The 22,256-nt window shown below is 36.4% G+C and overlaps 2 pseudogenes across 1 annotated transcript; both read left to right on the plus strand.

Annotated features, from left to right (window-relative positions):
* Positions 1–7,113: 7,113 nt before the first annotated feature.
* LOC144641870 (melatonin receptor type 1A-like) lies at positions 7,114–8,479 on the plus strand (annotated as a pseudogene).
* A 6,740-nt stretch (positions 8,480–15,219) lies between these two features.
* On the plus strand, positions 15,220–21,219 carry LOC144642224 (uncharacterized; annotated as a pseudogene). The gene is made up of 3 exons (XR_013568712.1): positions 15,220–16,198; positions 19,510–19,654; positions 20,156–21,219. The product of XR_013568712.1 is annotated as an uncharacterized LOC144642224 (transcript).
* The last annotated feature ends 1,037 nt before the right edge of the window (positions 21,220–22,256 follow it).

Consider the following 22,256-nt stretch of genomic DNA (forward strand, 5'->3'; position numbering starts at 1 on the left):
CTCTTTAATTAACAGCGTGAGAAAAAAATTCTCTAAAATAAACAGTTTGGTCAGGGAAATTAAATTATTATTATCTCGTTACACGTGAAAGAAAAGAAATCCTTTAGAGCTTCAAATTTTAATTAAAATGTAGATATTTCTTCAAATATAATTATCTACACTTTACTCTAAATTACCGGATTGGCTTACTGAAAAAGGTATTGGCTTTCCTACTCTATTCAAATTTAGTTTATATCACGTAGAACCAAGGACGGCTTTCTGAAACGCACGTCCGAATAACTGAGCAATGCCGAAGGATGACAGTAGCTGAAAAGCGAACTAGTAGCTAGTGCAGTTTTCATTTCACCAAGGTAAACGCGATTTATTATGTCTTATTGCAACTCCACTACAATGTTTTATTTCTTTATTTGAAGGAAAAAAAACTGAGAAAACTGCCTTGTCTGCTGTTGACTTGTAGGACATGCCTTGCAAACTCTTTCTTAATTTATTTGGATCAATGAAAGCAGCTGACGGCAGAATCGCTTTATTGAATTTTGTAATTTTGTAATCCGGAAAATTTAAGATGATGAGTTAAACGGACTCACATCGGTTCCAGCCCTTGCTACTAACAAATATAAACTTTTTTTAATGTGTCATGATATTCTGGGTAGAGCAACGCCCTCTCAGAAAAAACAAAATGCAGATCTAGTTCGGAGCTGTTGTACAGCAGTAAAAAGGTCAAAACCTTAAATAAGGTCGACTTTCCGAAGGTATAAACTTATAATATAATAAATATACGTCTGTTTACAGTGCTGTTTAAGGGTGCTAGAGACAGTGTGAAAAAGTGTAACGAAAAGAAAATGGATGACTTTAAAGGTTTAAACTTGAGCGGAAAAAATAGTTTTTTTCCCTATTGCTTGCAAAAAGGAAACAAACTGTTTCGCCATTTTCACCCACATTAATGCATAATTTGTTGGTTCCCAAATGGAAACTGTCTCTCTCTGTTTCCTTCCTCCCTTCAAAAGAGAACTTTGGAGAATTATATATGTTAAATTTAGCTTAATTATTCCGCGCACCTGAAACTGTCATTTTAATGGCCCAAACGATGTAGGTTTCAGAATTCTGTCACAGCAGATTAACCTGTGATTGGGATCTAGTTTCTTTGCAAAATAGACCAATATGAATGTCTGGCATGTAATTCAACTTACTATCAGAGAGAAACATTTCAACATAATCATCAACTTGTCATCGGTCAGGCCGAATTATCCTTATTGCGTAGATAAGAACATTTGGCTAACAACACCAAATAGCCACGCATTTTAATTACAATAATATATCATAGTGACAGTTTTATATCTTGGTAATGTTTACTTTTACTGGACGCTTTTACGCGAGTAATCGTTGCATTTTCATCCTGATTTTACATTACAATAGGGAAACATTAGTAAGTAAGCCTTTTTTCAACAGGGTAACTCCATCAGCTTTAACATTTAAAACTGTTGTCGGAACTGAGGCCCTAGTAAAAAGTAAAAATTAAAACAAAATTACAAGAAACCTTACAGTGTACCTAAAATGGAAGTTGAAAGTATTAAAATATATAAGAATACTAAGATTTAAGCTAAATTATGTTGCATGTGTTTAAAATCGGAAAATTTAAAAATTACATATTATTTTGAAAACATTAATAAATTTGGCAACCTGAATAATAAAAAGACTTCTTCGCTGCTTCTGTTCGTACTTCCGGCAGATGTAAAAGATCAGCCTACCTTGTTTGTCAAAGTGCCACATCTCTATTAAAGGTAAAATAGTTAAAAACACACATAACATTGCATTAGAAAACAATTTATAATAAAGAATTATTGCTATAGTACGTTTTCCTTGACTTTAACCTCATTTTTTCGACTTTTTTGCTTGTTTACAAGCTAAAAACGTAGAATAGGGGTTAGTGGACAAAATTTGGAACCACATATTTGTAAACTCTCAAGGGACTTTTTTAATTTATCAAGGGACTGTTTTAATTTCTCAAGGGATTACTTTCCGCTGTGGGTGATCACTTGCGATCTCGTGAAAAAAACGTGACTTGTCACATTTACAAACGTTATATAACAATTTTAAAAGTGACATGTCAGCTTTCTTATCTCAACGCAGTGTCTGAAAGGCGATCTATAAAAAGCGTCGCACAAACAATGGATTGCGTAAATAAAACACGAATAAATAATCACAAGCACTTACATCGTTTAAAAATTACAAACGTCAAAAATAAACCATACCAAAAAACTCGCTCTTTTCAAAGATATTATTGAAGTAAAGCAAATGTAAGAGATGGGGGCTTCTTTTAGCTTAGGAGCGGTTAAAAATTAGGCCAATTTGGTCGCTACATGTAAGCGCAACTCTATTTCGTCATCAGCCTAGGTCGTTAGGGACGTGACCTCGCGTTGACAGGGTATGACAGCAATGTTGCATGAATCGGCTTTACAACATGCGATCGTATCTACGCAGTTCGAGTGGATCAGCAGAGTTCTTTCGTATTCATCTTCAAATATAATCGAAAGCATTCACTGTATATATGGCTTTTGTTTAATCCTGGGTCTTGATATCCGACCCTCGCAGAGCCTAGACAAAACGCAGCTGAGTGTAACGATTTTTTATGCCCGACAGTAGTCGGAAATATCCGTATTTTTCGTGCTTTTTCGTGGAGCAATCGTAACGATACGGCCTTGAACACATGAACAGCGATCTACCCGGCTATAACAATTCAAATATGGCGTCGCAAAAACAAAGCGTCGAATGCATATTTTCTGTTTCATTTGCTAATTTCGCTGCCGTAATCGACTGCCTCGAAAGGTCCTTGCAATTTTAAAGTATAGAATTGTCAGATCTCGGTGAAATTTGCACTGTTTATTTGTGTAATGTTAAGGAATATGTGTATAAATACCCGGCGCGGACGAGCCATTTTTGACAAAATTATATGGCTGCATTTCCTCCGCGAAGATAGGAAATTGTTAAACTAAACTACAAAGAAACTGTAATGATAAGTCCGAAGAACAATGCACAGGATAAACCTTCGACTCACACTTCATGCAAAAACGTCGACATCTCGAAGAGACTTTGATTTTGTCTTCAAAAATAATAGGAATATACGAGAAACCTACTTTTGTTAGGTTCGCCCGGAAGATTTCGACAGCAAGACGTAAACAACAACTGTTGTTTTGAATCACAAGCGATATTTTGTGATATTTGCGAAGTGTCCACACTCAATTACTTTGAAGTAATGTCGGACAGATCATCTTATTCCAATAATATACAATGTATTGAGAGTTTTGGTATTGGCTTTTAAAGCTGGCTATATTCAGATGGGATAAATAATCAATGGGAGATCAAGAGAAATTACCGAGTATTACTAATATCGCAGATATAGACGAGAGTGATAAGTTTCCAACCACGAAAATGCTGCTTTATGCTACTGAAGTGATGAAACATTAGGAAGCCCTGACATGTTCAAGGTGTTTTAAGGGTAAATCAATCTACATGGAGAAAACTGATTGGTTAACGTAATGAACTACTACTAAAACTTCGATCGGCCTTTCAAAAAGACTCTTTGTTTGTATTTAGAAATCAACTGAATGGAATTTTAAAAACCTTAATAATGATATTTCAATTTCATGTATAATAAACGAGGCGAAAGGTTTATTAAAAGAAAAAAAAAAACCCTGACTTTGGTTCTGAGGTCAGCGAGTGTGCGGTCTTCCTTGGCAAGGTAACTTGATTTACAAATTTAACTGATGCGATACGAACCTTGTACTGTTTTTTTTTTCACCGTCATCAGCATGCATTGTGCCTAACAGTTGTTTAAAACCAATTTTTGTTTGTAAGTCGATTGAAATTTTGTGACTAAGGTATTATTATCACAGGTGATATTCTCGGCAAATTGTTTGTGTTAGAAGACATGATAGCAAAAAGGCTGATATCTTTTTAGCCGATTTTTTTCAGTCAAGATTAGTTTTTTTATACACCTGGGACGGGAGAGGAAAAAACCCTTTGAATCTTAATGAAAACCTTGTAGATATATATCTTTCTAAAGTTTTCCGCACTTTGCTTTTTTAAGGAAATGTTGAAGAAATTGTTAAGAAAAATTCAATTGGCTTTCTATATAGGGGCAAACACGACACGCAAAATTTGTATTTACGGAATTCCTCGGCCGTATTTTTTTCTTCACAACTGTACAGTACTATTCAGCGCTGAAGGATCGCATTTGACAGCAAACGTTGTCCCTTTAGGTCACATTAAGGAGAACAAAACAGCAGCTGTGAATAATTAAGCCATGTCTCGAATTTCATGTCAGCGATAGATCGATACCGGGAGAAAACGAATATTGGACTTTTGACGGGCGAGTTAATACGCTCTTTTGTGGCAAAATCGGGTTTTATTTATGTGGCTTTGTCTTAAAGTTATTCTGAACAGGATCAAAAATCGAGAATGGGGAATGGGAAACGGAGAGTGGGGGATGTGGAATAGGGAATGTGGAATGTGAATAATTTGTCATACCAGTTTCTGAGTCCAAAAACGCAACACGTTGGCCAACGCGTTGACCGACGCGTTGTTTGGATCGGATTCTTTACCATCGCCCAAGTACTGCGGGAAATGTTATAAATTGCATTTAATTCAAACGTTATTGACAAGCTTTGAAATGATCAAAGATGAAAATAGAGTGTATTATCACTAAGTAAGTGATCACAATCGATTTCTGATCAAAATCACTTGAGATTTTAAAGATGATGTTTAACGTCCGAAATTCTGGAGTGAATCTAAATAGGAAAAACAAGGCCACGGATGAATATGTTTATGTCTTTAAAGGTTTGCAATAACACTTAAGCAGTTTAACATAATGACGAATAAAATATATATAGTTAATATTGAATAACGAATTAAAGGTTTTTAGTTGTAGATTTGACTCAGGGCTGACACTATGTCAATAAAATGCGAAATAGATTTTTATAGAAAGACACATTGCTTACGTAAGGGATAAGAGTGCAAAACGCTAATTGACGAGAAAATTACATGTTCAAAAGCTTTAAAGGAAAATACAATATAGTGTAAACGTCGCTGAAATAACGTTAACGAAGCAAAGATGATAGTGGTACAAAAAATATCTTTAATAACTAAAGATGATTAGTTTTCCTTCTTCTACTGCCTGCTCCGTTAATTATTTTTACGATATAATTTGTATGTCATTACGAATCTTAAACGAGACCTTGGAGGTTTAAAAACAAAAAAGAAGACAAGAATGGTGTTTTTGCTAACTTGAAACATCGGAGCTCAGTTACACTTCATTGGGCGCTGGTGAGGGACCCGCTGATGGATTGGAACAGACTTAGGAACGGCGATGTAAGCTTTCACCCAGCAGTTATATATTTTAATAATTTATCAGCAGTTTCTTAGTGTTTTTTCACACAGCATAAGGCTGATTTTATATGCATGAATGCTAAAAACTTCGAGGAAATCATTCCAAAACCGCCGTAGTCAGGTTAAAATATGTTTAAGGCCATGGCCTATATAAACTTGCCTTTAGCGCACATCCAAACTGAGCAGAAAAATAATTAGAATCCACCGTGCACTAGCTATAAAACACCGACCGGTCTACCAATCAAATAACTCTTCTCTTTTTGTTTACGTTTCAAAATCAAAATATAATATAAAATTAGTCGGAAGCAAATTCGATTTTAGTTGTCCGTTCGATAAGCAACGCAGCGAAAGGTTCAGCGATCAAAATGAAAAATGATATATTAATGTGATTTCTATACTACTCCATGATCAGTAAGTACTCATCATATCTCTTGCCAATGCAAGGTAACTAGGTTTGATTGCCAGTTTTAAGTTTTATACTGTACTATCTGCTCTAAGTGACCTCGACAATATCTTTTATATTTCATGCCGTCTAAAACATTTTCTTCGAATTCTTTGAATCAACTTTACTGTTTGTGCGACTATTCTTAAATACATTTTTTATACTTATTTTCTACAGTGAGCATCTTCATAATCATCTTCTTTGGCATAAACGGTATTTTCTATTATATTTTGTTGTGATGAACGCCTTTTCCTTGAATAATGTTCAGACTAAAATCAGACTAAAATCAGTCAAAACAAGATTTAGTTCATCATTTCCGCTCACATGTTTTTTTTTTTTTAAATCAATTTAATTGTCCCCCGGGCTAGCTACTCCAGGCAAAAAATAATCAACATAGATATAAAATAGCTTTTTTAAATTTTTGAGCACTCTGCTACCGATTCAGTTTTAATCTACAATATTTTTCACGTTAATTCGTGTTCATCTGAGCAGAAATGACAATTAGAGAAAGCCCGATATTGCTTGGGATATTTTCAGTCTGTCGCTTATTAGGTTTTTACGCTCAAAACCACCAACTGCGATAACTGTAGGAACTAATCGAAACTAAAAACAAAAACGCATGGAAATAATAGTTTCTCTCTTATTTCTTAAAGCAGGTTAAACAACGTTTTACTTAATATCGGGAAACGCAAAAGAAGATTTCATAGAGTTGTTCTCTTTACAGCTGACGATTCTGCGCTACTGTGTCCTGTCTTGAGAAATAGACCTCTATTCATAATCTGTTTAAATTCTCTTTTGGTATTTTCTATTTGAATTCTATTTGATCTCTGTTAAGCTCTATTTATACTCTATTTATTTTAAATTTATTTTCATTGCGAATTATACAGCATCTCTGTTATTTAATATGTTTTATTAGTAATGTAATTTTCAAAATTATAGGTAAATACGCTTGATTTTTTCTCGAATAGAATAAAATTATTTTTAAAAGTAAATATAGATTTTTAAAATGTTTAAAATAGATTTCAATTGGTTTTCCAAGGCTTCAGGTTCATGCATGGGATTCGGTCAAAGGTAGCTAGGCCTTAGCATTTGTAGTCTCAAAATTCTTTTTACATTTTGATTTATCACCAAATTCAGGGTGTGTCTTAAGTAGACAAATATTAATTTTCCGTTCCAAAAAACTACTGCGCTTGCTTGACTTGGCGCTGACTTTACAAATCTTTGATACATAATTTAAAATTTATCTTTTCATTCTTTCGTACAGTTTCGATTTAAACGTGAAGAGTTGACATTGAAGACAAAACAGAAATCTGCTTGGCGGCAATGCCCTCTTTGGACGAGTATCCCAAGCTTGCGACTGACTTGGCTCAACGCAGCACGCTAACAAAGATATTGGAGTCTACAGTCCTTATTATCCTTATCATCTTAGCCTTTGCTGGTAACGTTATGATCTGTGTCACAGTACTCAGGATCTCTCGTCTCCGCACAGTCCCAAACATGTTTGTAACAAACTTAGCAATAAGCGACATTTTAATGGCGGTTGTTTGTATGCCGATATCTCTGCATGTGCTTATTTCAGGTAAATGGCCATTTAGTTCTGTGGTGTGCGATCTCCAAGGGTTTTTTATGTTCTCGTTCGGGATAGTTTCGCAAGTAAACATGTCTGTAATTGCTGTAAATCGTTATTTCGCCGTTTGTCGTCCTTTCGACTGTAAAGTCATCTTTACAAAGAGAAATGTTTTGTTGATAATTGCCCTTCTCTGGATTTTACCAAGCATTGCAAGTGTTCCTCCTCTGGTGGGATGGGGATATTACGCTTTCAACGGAGGAAAAGCGTTTTGCATTTATCCCTTCAACGTCAACATTACCTACACAATTATTGTCCAGCTTCTCTTCATCGCATTTCCAATGGGACTCATCGCGTTCAGCTACACAAAGTGCTTTTTTGCAATAAGATCAAGCAACCGTCAAGTTGCGCAAATGGAGGACAATCCGCACCCAGCCAATCAAGAGTCATGAAAAGCGCGCGAATTTCGCGCCACTTGGACAATGATGTTCGCCACTCTGGGTTTTAGTTTGTGTTGGCTGCCGGTGTCCGTCATTGACTTTATTGACACCTTCACCGGAGGTGGGAATTTACCGCGCCAAGTGTACATGCTGAACGCTTTTCTCATCTTTACTTCAAGTACCGTCAACCCGTTTATCTATTGGCTGACAAACCGGGATTTTCGAAGCGCCTACCGGGAAGTGTTATCGTGCAGGGAAAGTGACGTACATGTAATAGCGTTGACCGTGACGTCAAATGTCACGCAAAGCACTACTGGTCAACATACTTTGAATGAACAGCTTTAATTTTAATTTTTAATTTTATTTTCAATTTCAATTTCAATTTTTATTAGTTTTTTTTTTAATTTCCTTTTTTTGTAATTTGGTGCCCTTCATTAATATTAATATTTTGTTCACCCTTGTTGTTCGACATGATAGCCGATTACTGACTACTAATCCAGGCCTAAAAATTGCTCAAGATTTTTTATCTTACTTGTATAAAGGTGTATTTATTCCTACGAGGCATATAAAGAAGAGTAGTTGCAGTACAAACCGTCAAAAGGTATCATATTGAGGACAAATAAACTTACAATTGTAAATATTCAATATTGGTAAATTTTAACAAAAGATTCATAGAAAGTCATTAAATATACAACATTTTCCCTTTAAAACAAAAAAAATACTCTACCTATAGGAAACACAAAGCTTTACAGGCGACCGTTTTTGAACATGCTAAAATCTTTAAAAAACATGAGAGGCTATAACGAAAGAAATCTACTTAGGTTTGCTATCCGATTGTAAATTCAAGCGTTGTCAAAATTCAAGAATTGGCAAGAATTGGCAAGACTAACATTGACTAATACAGTGGAACCCCGATATAACGATCTTCGATATAACGATATTCCCGATATAACGATGAATATGTTATGTCCCGGCAATAGTAAAATGTATGGGACGGAACCCCGATATAACGATTCCTCGATATAATTTTACTGCCCCCTTGGCATATCGTTATATCGGGGTTCCACTGTATTAAGCTTCCAAGATTTGACAGCACAGATCTGGTAGAACAAATCTTGAAATTAAAATTAAAGAATAAGCAAAATCCAAGAATTGTGAGGCCGAATATTGAAAATTCAACATTTGGCGGGAAAAAGTTTAAAAATTCTAGATTTGATAGGACAAACATAAAAAATTAATGATTTGACAGGACAAATCTGGTTAAGTCAAAATTTGCTTAAACAAAGGACAGCAGGACAAATATTGAAAATTAAAGATAAGGCTTTAGTGTAAGATTTGAATTTAAGATTTGATCTTTTAATGTTTTAGGTTTGGCAGGTAATGTCAAATGGCTAACATTCACGATCTTGCAAAATCAAAGAACTGGCATGACAAATCCTAAAACTTCAAGCTTCGAGATTTAACAGGACAAATCTTAAAAATTCAAAATTTGGCAGATTTAAGAATTGGCATGACAGATCTTGAAAATAAAAGACTTTGTAGGCCAAATATTGAGAATTCACGGTTTGGCAGGTCAAGTAGTAACATTCAAAAATTGGCAGGACAAATCTTGAAAATTCATAATTTTGCAGGCCAAATATTGAATGATTCCAGAACATATCTGGAAAAATGAAGATTCGAGATTTTAGCAGGACACATCTTTAAATCAAGTTTGGACAGGTCAAATATTGAAAATTCAGATTTGGCTTCAACTCAAAAATTGAATTCAAAATTTGATCTTAAAAAGTCAGATTTGGCAGGACATATATTATCGAAAACTGGAAAAGTCAAGATTTTGCAGGCCAAATATTAAAAATTTAAGCTGTGGTTTCAACTTAAGATTTGAATTCTAGACTTGATCTTGATAATCCAAGGCCTGATAAAAACATTTAAGATCTGGCAAAACAAATCTTGAAATTCAAGATTTCACAACAACAACAAAAAACAAGATAGAGTGGCGAACTATTAATAAAATTAAAAATTAATAAATTTTATAAGAAAAGGGGACGGGGGGGGGAGGGGGGGGAGCCCCCCCCACACAAAAAAAAAAAAAAAAAAAAAAAAAAAAAAAAAAAAAAAGAGAGGAGAAAATCAATGAAAACTTTAGCAAAAAATTAAGTAAAAACATTTGCTAAAATTCACCTCCTCACACAAAAAAACTAGGTCTAAAAATTAGTAAACAAAATTTCTGTTATCAGCCACCCCCCTTTTAAAAATCCTAGATCCGCACCTGAGAAAAATCTCGAAAATTTAAGGTTTGTAACGTGCTGTAAATAAAATGTAATGTACGGAAGAAGACCTCAAGTTATGTATAAGTCAAGTACGTGACATTTGTGATTAAGCAAAAGACGATTTGTCTGGCTATATGTCAAAATTTAAGACTTTACAGGACAAAGCTTGTTAATTCAATATTTTCTATTACAAATCTGGAAACCTTTATACAGTTGAATCCCATAAATCTAACCCTTAATAACTCGAACATGAAATCTCATGAAATCTGATGAAATCTCATGAAATCTCATGGAATCTGATAGAAGTGAGACTGCATTAAATTATTTAAGATATGATACCTTAAATGCCAGGCGAGAGAAGCACGTACTGTCTTTAGTAAAGAAATGTATCAACAAGAAATGCCCACAATTTTTTATTGACTATTTTAAATTTAATAAAGATGTTTTAAGTAGAACTACCAGGCAAAGTAATTATCTTAGACTGCCTATTGTAAAATTAGAATCTACGAAGAAAGCATTTTATTACCATGGTTGTAAAGTTTTTAATGAAAACCTGTAGTTGTAAATTTTTAAATGAACTTGTAATTTTTAATTAAGGTTTTTTTCAATTAGTTTTAATGTCGTTTTAAATATTATCCTTATTGTAATGTAATAATGTAGTTGTTATTCTTATAGGGCCTCTATTGATAGCAGTAATTTTTTAATTTATAATTACTGAAAGAGCAACCCTGTTTAAATAAAGGCACTCTTCTCTTCGAACCTCCCGCTAACTCGAACGTTTTTAGATTCCCCCCCCCCCCTCCAGGTCATTTTCTCACTAAGCTTACCCTCAATTACTCGGAAGCCCGATAACTCGAATCGTTTTCGATTTCCCTTGAAGGTTTGAGTTATTGGGATTCAACAGTATTTGCTACGTTAAATTTAAAAAAGTTGAAGATTTGTCAACCCAAGCAGTTGTTACCTTTCCATCACGAAATTGGTAGACCCAATTAAAATTTCGATTATGTCACAACGTCTTTGTTTACTGAACGTATATTTCCAATAGTTATAGGGTCGTGTAGATTTATGTCATTGCCAATGCTACGATACTGTCATACTGGATCTTTCCTTACCAGTTCAATAAATTAAGGTATATACAAAGTTTGTCAGGGAAACGTAGCGTTGGAGTCAACCTGCAATGTTGCCGCCCATCCAGGGAAGTAGTATTTTTTTTTATTATACCATTGGCCAAAATTCACCTCCTCACACAAAAAACCTAGGTCTAAAAAATAGTAAACAAAATTTCTGTTATCAGCCACCCCCCTTTTAAAAATCCTAGATCCGCACCTGAGAAAAATCTCGAAAATTTAAGGTTTGTAACGTGCTGTAAATAAAATGTAATGTACGGAAGAAGACCTCAAGTTATGTATAAGTCAAGTACGTGACATTTGTGATTAAACCATTTTTCAGCAAATAAAACGTAGTCTGGCTATATGTCAAAATTTAAGACTTTACAGGACAAAGCTTGTTAATTCAATATTTTCTATTACAAATCTGGAAACCTTTGTACAGTTGAATCCCATAAATCTAACCCTTAATAACTCGAACATGAAATCTCATGAAATCTGATGAAATCTCATGAAATCTCATGAAATCTGATAGAAGTGAGACTGCATTAAATTATTTAAGATATGATACCTTAAAAGCCAGGCGAGAGAAGCACGTACTGTCTCAGTTTAGTGAAGAAATGTATCAACAAGAAATGCCCACAATTTTTTATTGACTATTTTAAATTTAATAAAGATGTTTTAAGTAGAACTACCAGGCAAAGTAATTATCTTAGACTGCCTATTGTAAAATTAGAATCTACGAAGAAAGCATTTTATTACCATGGTTGTAAAGTTTTTAATGAAAACCTGTAGTTGTAAATTTTTAAATGAACTTGTAATTTTTAATTAAGGTTTTTTTCAATTAGTTTTAATGTCGTTTTAAATATTATCCTTATTGTAATGTAATAATGTAGTTGTTATTCTTATAGGGCCTCTATTGATAGCAGTAATTTTTTAATTTATAATTACTGAAAGAGCAACCCTGTTTAAATAAAGGCACTCTTCTCTTCGAACCTCCCGCTAACTCGAACGTTTTTAGATTCCCCCCCCCCCCCCCAGGTCATTTTCTCACTAAGCTTACCCTCAATTACTCGAAAGCCCGATAACTCGAATCGTTTTCGATTTCCCTTGAAGGTTTGAGTTATTGGGATTCGACAGTATTTGCTACTTCAAATTTTAAAAGTTGAAGATTTGTCAACCCAAACAGTTGTTACCTTTCCATCACGAAATTGGTAGACCCAATTAAAATTTCGATTATGTCACCACGTCTTTGTTTACTGAACGTATATTTCCAATAGTTATAGGGTCGTGTAGATTTATGTTATTGCCAATGCTACGATACTGTCATACTGGATCTTTCCTCACCAGTTCAATAAAAGGTATATACAAAGTTTGTCAGGGAAACTTAGCGTTGGAGTCAACCTGCAATGTTGCCGCCCATCCAGGGAAGTGGTATCTTTTTTTATTATACCTCACAAATAATCCACCAATCAAATATCTGAATTGTGGTCACGTCTCGATCTATTATTTTACTATATTGGACAGCATTCTATTGGACGGCGGCATATTGGACAGAAATTATCCAGACAACTAAACATGGCGGCATTTGCTGTATGGAGTTTCCGTTATATATAATGGTTTTCATTGATTGGTGGACTTTTTCTTTGGTATGATGAAATACTTATAGCATTCATCCTCACTCAAAGAGGAAAGATATTTAAGTCTGGACTTGAATATCGAGCCCTTCCCAGGGTTTCAGGAAACAAAGGAATATGGCCCTGATAAAATAAGTTGAAAACACGGGAACACAAGTCGTGTTTCTGACATTTTAGCGAACAAGGATATGGATCGCAAACATCGACAAAATACTTTTAGGGAACAAGGGAATACAAAGAAACATTTTGGGAACAAGGAAACATGGATCCTTCTCCACCCCTGGGAGGGACTTTATATTGTTTCATATTGGGCTCGGACGAAACCAGTAAGTGTATAATATATGTTTTGTAGAATCAGTTCATTTTTCCGATAACGTAAATTCTAAGGGTGCTCGTAAGTGCCCATCGAAACAAACAAAGCATACACGGGCCTAATGGCTCACTGTTGTTCTTGTCAGCTTCTGAAATCTGTTATTGACATCGTGTCAAACGACGCATTTTGAATCTAATTGTTGTTCCTTGTTTCAAGCTGGTGGCTTCCCGCTAGATCTGGCGTCACTTGCAAGTGATATGCATTTTTAAACGATTCTAGCAAATAGGCCTAGAAGGAATCTGTACCGTTAATGCAGATTTACATGATACTCCAATCATATATATTTTCAGTGGATGCTCTCATATTGCAGTTCAGGAGTATAAGGCACCACAGTCTATCATTAACACCTTATCCTTGTGATTTTTCCTTTTTTCACGGCCATTCACGCAAGAGTTGCCCTGGAACCTTCAGACCATGAGCACAAGGCGAGTGTTGTCAAGTCCAGTCCATCACTCACATGTGAACATCCAATCCTTGTGATTTTATTTTCTTACAGTTTTTGCTAAGTACGTTTTATTCATTACTGCACTCTTTGGCCTTGTCTCGCTCATTACAGATCCATACATTGAGGAAAAAGAAACTTGGTTTAGTGGAGTAGGAAAGCAAAACTGCAAAGTTAAATTAAAAGTTTACACATTTTAAGGAAAAGGGATGGGCGTTTTTCCTCCAACAATTTTTTCTCCGTAAGTTCTGTTTTAGTGGGTACTTGTAAAAAATTGCTCAACAACACTTTCAAGAAATTTCATCAGGGCTATTTTTCCAGGGTGCAGTCGCCCCTTTCCCCAGCATGGCGGATAGCCCAGACTACCACCAGCGCTTGGTAGTTTATGAAATAAATCACTAACAGAGAAGGGAAAGGCTTTAAGAGAAATTCTACCTGTCTCAATTTTAACAATGAGTTATTTTTCTCAGCAGTACAAGCTATTATAACATTCATTCAATGGATGATGTGACAAGTCATTTAATTGAATTGGCTTGAGGTTGGGTGTTCGTAATGTTCTTTTGGAGCGAAGTAAAAATAATAAATTATCATAAAAGACTAAGGTTAAAAATTACATCTCCTTTTGTGAAATAATTAACTTCTTTCTTTATCCTTCTATTCCAAAGAAAAAAGTATTAGTACTCTATTCAGGGGTAGTATTTTTAAAGATGTACTAATGTGCGAGTTAAATGTAATAAGTAGAATCGTTAAATTACCGGAGAATTGGCTTTTGTCAATGAACTAATGATCGTTGACGTAAGGACAACGGTTGAAAGCCGACCTGAGAGTAAATCAATGAGTCCTGCTGATGAGTCCTGCAGGTGCATAGCGAAAACAAAAATAAAGAAAGCAAAGGTCACATATACGTGCTGGAATAGTAAAAAGTGTCCAATCAGGCAAAAACAAAATGAAATGATTTAACTTTGTTCGCATCCATTTGTCGGGAATTATTTTTGGTTAAATTTGTATTCTTCCGGCAGATTAAAAAGAAAGTACACTAAAAGTTTTAGTGTACTTTGTTCCGTAACCTGCCGGAAGAAGAACATCGTTAAATTGATAAAAGCCAATTACAAAAGAAGATCAAGAAAAGCGAAACAACAGCAAAGCTGATTGAGCGCTTTTTTAGATTTTAAGGTGAGATGTAGTGTCGCGAATCTCAGTTTCGTTGCGACGTTCAGTAAAAATTGAAAACAGGCATGAAAGGAACTCAACTGAATACAACAGGCTGAATCTCAACAAAAAAATTGACTACTGATGTGAGGATAATTGACTTTTTCATGTTTTCGCTAAAAATTAGGCTCAAGATATGTGTTTTTAAAACGTATCTTTCTACGTACACAGCGATAGGAACAAAAAAATCGACAAATTACATGTACTTGTTCAAGCCAACAAAACGAACGTTGATTAAAACCGCCAGAGCCGAAGAGATTTTTTGTGTTTTCTGCCGGTGCAGGATCTATATTAAATCCTCTTCGTTTGTTTTCGTTTACACGGTTTAATAGAGAGACGAAGAACAAGCAGATGGTTGCTTCATTGGACGAGTATCCACAGCTCATTGCTGAATTGGCTCATCGAAGTCCGGCGACAAAGACACTGGAATTCGTTCTTTTCACATTCCTCATCATCTCAGCTTTTATTGGCAATGTTCTTGTTTGTGTCGCTGTTCTTAAGATGCCTCGACTCCGCACAGTTCCAAACATGTTTGTAACGAACTTAGCAGTAAGCGACATCTTGATGGCAACGGTTTGTATGCCGATATCTCTGCATGTGCTTATTTCAGGTGAATGGCCATTTGACTCTGTGGTGTGCGATCTCCAAGGGTTTTTTATGTTTTCGTTCGCGATAGTATCGCAAGGAAACATGTCAGTAATTGCTGTAAATCGTTATTTTGCCGTTTGTCGTCCATTTGACTGCAAAATCGTTTTTACCAAGAGAAATGCCCTGTCGACAATTGCTCTTCTCTGGATTCTACCAAGCATCTCAAGTGTTCCTCCGTTGGCGGGCTGGGGATATTACGCTTTTAACGGAGGAAAAGCTCTTTGCATTTACCCCTTCAACGTCAACATTATCTACACAACGATTGTCCAGCTACTCTTCATTGCATTTCCAATGGGAGTCATCGCATTTAGCTACACCAAGTGCTTCTTGGCCTTAAGATCCAGCAACCGCCGAGTAGCGCAAATGGGGGATAATCCGCCTCCAACCAATCACGAGGCAAGAAAAGCGCGCGAAATTCATGCCACTTGGACAATGATGTTCGCCACGCTGGGTTTCAGTTTGTGTTGGCTGCCTGTGTCCGTTATTGACTTTATTGATTCCTTCACCGGAGGTGGGAATTTACCGCGCCAAGTGTTCATGCTAAATGCTTTTCTCATCTTTACTCATCAAGCACCATCAACCCGTTTATCTATTGGTTGACAAACCGGGACTTTAGAAAGGCTTATCGTGAAATATTTTCGTGCACGAGAAGACATGAAGTAAATGCCGAGCAAAATGGCACGTAAGGCACAGCTGATAAACTTATTTTGTTTTATTCACATCTTGTTGGTTGTAGTCGGTCCGTATATGCTGTAGAACCTGACTGAAGGTGGCTGGTAATGGTTTTCCGCACTTAACTTAGCTTGTGCTTTTCTTTATAGAAAGATACGACCACTCTTTATCAGTTGTTACTTAAATAGTTATAGAGCGGTTTTTATTTGAGTTTCGAAAGTAAATTGCGTTTGCTTTGGTTTTGCACTACTACGCTAAGTGATTGGCTTAAAAATCTCGCGCCACTTTCTCAGCGAATCAGAAGTTAAACCAAAACCAATCGTGACCCGCTCGCGCACGTTTCCCGCGCTTCGTGCCAGCTACTTAACAAATCGACCACATTTCAGACATTTTTCCATGGTCTGCACTCTTATAGACCATAGAAATGACGCCAGAAAATGTTCAAAACTCAAAACTCATTAGTTTCATACCATAACAAACTCGAACAAGTATTTATCAAAAGCGATGCCTGACCGTGAAGAAACTTTGCCGGTGGGACGTAAAGATTCCGGTCCGACACGTAAAAACGACAATGATACAAAAGAAGATGAACAAGAATTCAAAGAATAACAATTTTAATTACCTTTTCCTCTCTCGTTTAGTGTGTACCGATCGCTTGAAGCGAGCAAGATTATTTTTCTTTCTGAAGATCTTGTAAGCGCTCGTTCACTGAACATCGACAGTTCGCAGCTGGTTCGCTAGCACCGTTCTTCTCAGTTAGAACAAAAATTCAAAAGCCTGGTCAATTTTCTTTCGACAGATCACCTGAGAAGAACTCCAATCCTGAATTCCAAAAACAAATGCGCACTTGATTCAAACAAAATACGATGAAATTCGCTTTCATTCATGGAGACCAAACTTACACATCTTTTAGCCCGCGTGTGTGAGTGGCGTGATCTGACGCCACTTTCATGGTCTATACTCTCATCGACCATAATTTTTGACCAATCAGCGCGTGAGAATTCTCGCGGTTATGGTATCAATGTATTTGCTTCGAGTTTTGATTGGTTCATTGGATTGTCTGTGTCCTTTGTGATTGGCCAGAGTAATAACTTTGGTTTTGGGGGTTACGACACTCAATTGAAAACTGCTCTATAAAAGGAATGACTAATAATTATCGATGAAGAGGTTGTGGTTATCGTCTTGAATTAAAAGGTTAAAATACCAACAATATGGACAATATCTGCCAGATATAGCACAGATCAAGTGTCAAGAGAATATCGATGAGAAGGTGTTAATTCAATACCGCAAAAACATGTTGGCGGCGGGGGGGGGGGGGGGGGGGACTGATGATAAATTACCCTTTATTTTAAAAAAACCCTGCTTTTCTAGTGTAAACATTTTCAAACCACGCCCCTCCACTGTCCTCTGAAATTTTAGGTTCTCCCCCTTAATACCCAATTCTCGCCAGTGCTTGATTTCATAGTGATAACAATGGGTTGGCAGGCCTACAATACTGCTATCCATGTGTAATAGCCAATTTAGAGCTTTGCTCGAACGAGTGCATCTTTTAGGGATCTGTCCCTTTGTATGAAATAATAGAAGAATCTTTGATCTAAGTAAAGAGTCGCTTTTTTTGTTTTGGTCGAAGGCCGAGTTCTCTAGCCTCAAAATTAATCTTAGAGGGTTGCTGAAACTAGAGTTTCGGGATAACCTCTTCCACAGCCCCTTCTAGTAAAATGTGGTCGAAGAGATTGTGTAAACCTTCTTGACCCCGGTTAGATAGCAGCTGGAGAAATATGTATACTAAAATGTTTTAGTAGGTCTGAAATGTTTATTTTTTACACCAAGTATAAACATATTTGCCTCAAACCTTCCATCTTTGAAAACACTGTGTCAGATATTTCAGGGCCGTAAACTAATAGCAAATTACAGATAGCTGTTAGCTTGTTCTTTTTTAACGAACTGGGCGATTTTGCCTTTGTTTAGTTATTCCAGGTAGAGAATTCGAAGAAAACTGACATATCATCAACCTTTCCCAGACGAGTGTTTCTCAAGGTTTTGTGTTTCTATTGCCTTCATAAAGAGTTTGGTAAATGCGACTGCCCCATCGCGGTTGCATGTGATTGGAGGCAGTTCTTTCCAGTTAAAATGGAATGCGTTTTCTAAAATTAGTTTGAGGGCTCTTTTCAGTTATAGGAGCGTTGTTTTTGAAGTATAAGTAGTAAGAGTCATGTGTATTACATTATGTCTCTATTTCTTCTTCCTGAGGTATTTTTGTGTATATATGCCAGTTACGTCGACTAACACTCCAGTACAATCATTTTTACTATGAAATAAAATAATTAGTAAATCAATAAATGCTGTTTCTGTAGCAGATCTAGATAGCTTGTTTAGATTAATAAAATGGGGAAAATATCTTGATGGTTGGCCGAGTAGCCAAAAGTTACACTGTAAACAATTACATTTAGTAGTAGTATTAAAGTAAGTGGTATTGTACAAATTATTATCATGATACTATTGCGGATACTGAAATACATTAGAATCCACTGTTCAATAGCTAATTTTGTGTTGCTTTTTCTTTCCTTTTTTTTTCAAATACCTCCCTTGGCAGGAGTGTTCTTTTTTTCAAAAATCCCCCTTTCAACACCTCAAATTTTCAGAAACCCGTATTTTCTCGTCAGTCCACCACCCCAACAACTTTTTGTGAATGCTCCCTTAGTATTTTGACATATATGATAATTCATTTTAAGCATTGAATTTTACGACAAACTGACAAGCAATTCGAGACCCTAGGTTGGTTTTGCATACTACTGCTTCTGTGCCTCTAAAAAAGAACTGTCGCATAAGAACCATTAATATAATTACTTGAAAGACCTGTGATTAAAGAAGATATAGAAAAAACTTCAAAAGAAATATTAACGCAAGAGCATGACGTTTTGGCGGTATCCTGTCGCCATTAAACCGTTTGTTTAGCTGACATTGTTTAACTAGCTGACATTACCCACTTTCTTTTTCACATCTAATCTGCTTGATTTTTAATAATTTGCATTTGCTAATGAATGGCGACAAGATAACGCCGAAACGTCATATTCTTGCATGAATATTTCTTTTAAAAGACCTGACGAACATGAAAAGTCGTACATCTTCGGACTATATGTACTTATGTTGTTTTTTTTTAATCTATTTTGCTTTGTCAACTTGATTTTCCCAGTTAACATTCAATTTTTTTTTATCTTAGCCTCTAGATTCTTCTTTATTATTCACGTCGTTCAATTAAAAGAGCCATTGTGTAAACTATGTCATGTATTAAGATTGGATCTTCCCTAATTTGTCAATCAGTTTCCACTTGGTATTGAATATTACCTGTCGTATACTTCGATTACGACCTGAGAGCCGATTTTTCAGCAAACAATTACGAAATCGTCGGTCGGCTTCAGCGAAAAGGAAGAGTTTTAAACGCAGGATCAACTTATCAACAATCGAGGTAAAAGGCACCTTCTGTGTTGCGCAGTAAGAAAATTTTTTAGAAAGATCTCTTCATAAAAAAGGAACTAAAGATTGCTTATCTGTTTTGGTCATCTAGTCTTGTGATTTAATTTTCTTACAGCTTTTGATGTAACGCTAAGTACATCTTACAATTACTGTACAAAGTTGGTAAGGAGAAATGACTTGTTTATATTGTCGCCATTTCTCGAAGTTCTTTAGATCACTGTAGAAGGCCAAAATCACAAGCATGGTGATTGGTTAACAGTTGTTATTTTAGCCTCAGCACGGGTGTATCTGTGCATTGCGTTAACAAACATATATATTTGAAGCATATCTATTCACTTTCGGATCTTTCACAGCGATGGGAACTCGAAGAAAGCGGTTGTTTAAGCGTTGATCTCGCTTTTCTAAAATAAACGGTGATAAAAGCCTTCAGGGTTGATGCGATACAGAATACAGGAACTACATTTACATGTTATTCGTTTGTTTTCGTTAACAGCGATCAGTGATAAACAAAGAGTTGATCACGAAAATCAAACAGATGGTTGCTTCATTGGACGAGTATCCACAGCTCATTGCTGAATTGGCTCATCGAAGTCCGGCAACAAAGACACTGGAATCCGTTCTTTTCGCATTCCTTATCATCGCAGCTTTTATAGGCAATGTTCTTGTTTGTGTCGCTGTTATTAAGGTGCCTCGTCTCCGCACAGTTCCAAACATGTTTGTAACAAACTTAGCAGTAAGCGACATCTTGATGGCAACGGTTTGTATGCCAATATCTCTGCATGTGCTAATTTCAGGTGAATGGCCATTTGACGCAGTGGTGTGCGATCTCCAAGGGTTTTTCATGTTTTCGTTCGCAATAGTTTCGAAAGGCAACATGTGAGTAATTGCTGTAAATCGTTATTTTGCCGTTTGTCGTCCTTTTGACTGTAAAGCCATCTTTACCAAGAGAAATGTTTTGTTGATAATTGCTTTCCTCTGGATTTTACCAAGCATTGTAAGTGTTCCTCCTTTGGCGGGCTGGGGATATTACGCTTTTAACGGAGGAAAAGCGATTTGTATTTATCCCTTCGACGTCAACATTATCTACACAATGATTGTTCAGCTTCTCTTCATCGCATTTCCAATGGGAGTCATCGCGTTCAGCTACACGAAATGTTTCTTGGCCATAAGATCCAACAACCGTCAAGTAAGGCGAATGGAGGATAATCCGCACCCAGCCAATCAGGAGACGAGAAAAGCGCGCGAAATTCGCGTCACTTGGACAATGATGTTCGCCATTTTGGGTTTCAGTTTGTGTTGGCTGCCTGTGTCCGTCGTTGACTTTATTGATTTCTTCACCGGAGGTGGAAATTTACCGCGCCAAGTGTTCATGATGAACGCTTTTCTCGTCTTCTTGTCAGGCACCATAAACCCGTTTATCTATTGGTTGACAAACCGGGACTTTAGAAAGGCTTACCGTGAAGTAATGCCATGCAAGAAAAGACCTGAAGTAAATGCCGAGCAAAATGGCCCATAAAACACTGTAGTCAACACACTAAGCAACTTTTAATTCATGATTATTCTTATTAGTAGATATGTTGTTTGTATGGTTGGATCAAAAGGTTTAATGTAATGCTCTATACAGTTTTCTCAGGTTATTACATAGGCGCGTTTAGACGACAAATTAGGTACGGACCAAAAGTGTCCGTCCCGCAAATTGGTCCGCACCAATGTAGAGAAACAAAAAAACGGGCAGGCGCAGGCCCCGATTTGACTGTTCCTACAAAAGTGATAAGGGCGGACGACGGGACGACCTGACGAGTCCGTACCATTTCTGTCGTGTAAACGCGCCTTTTAGCCATATCTTATCTTATCATATCTTATCTTTCATGTTTAAGCGTGAACAACAGTAGCATGCCAAATGCATGAGAGAACAAAGAAAATCAATCAATTAAAAAGAAATAATTCCACTGACAGTATCATCAACTAGCAGTCTGTGTAATAAATTTCCGGATAAACTTAAAGTATATATATAGTCCCGCCTTATGATAGGGTTCAGAAAAAAATGGGAAAATATGCGGCAAAATGAGGCTATTATGTAACCTACGTGAAGAAAAAATGACCTCTGTATAACATGCCTGCTTGCTTCACCCCTCTATTGTTGAAAACAGTTGAAAAATGCCGGATATTAATAATAAGGCCTGAACTTATGCAAATTCACAAAGGGTTTTACGCGGGCGTATAATGTTTGGGATCTTATATTGCGTGGGGGATGGGTTGCTTAAAAGCAGCCAAAAATTGGAAATGAGCTCACAAGAAACGAGTCTTTTGTGAAGGCAGCGTGGCCGAGTGGTTTAGGACGCTGGTGTTGTAGTCCAGAGGTCCCGGGTTCAAGGCCTCCACCCTGCCACTAGCTGGATTTGTTTTCGGTCGCCCCGAGTTCAAATCCTCGGTCGCGCTTTGTATATAGCCAACCGGTCTGCCAGTTGGGTTTTTTTAACCATGTTATGTTCATTTAGAATATTTGTTTCCTCTGTTTCAGTGGCATGCCTGCAAACTAGCTATCTCGAAGCTTAGTGCATGACCACTATTAACAACATTTACATTATTTTTAC

This window comes from Oculina patagonica, chromosome 2 (assembly GCF_052425735.1).
Source record: "Oculina patagonica isolate OP01 chromosome 2, crgOcupat, whole genome shotgun sequence".
Taxonomy (NCBI): Eukaryota; Metazoa; Cnidaria; class Anthozoa; order Scleractinia; family Oculinidae; genus Oculina; species Oculina patagonica.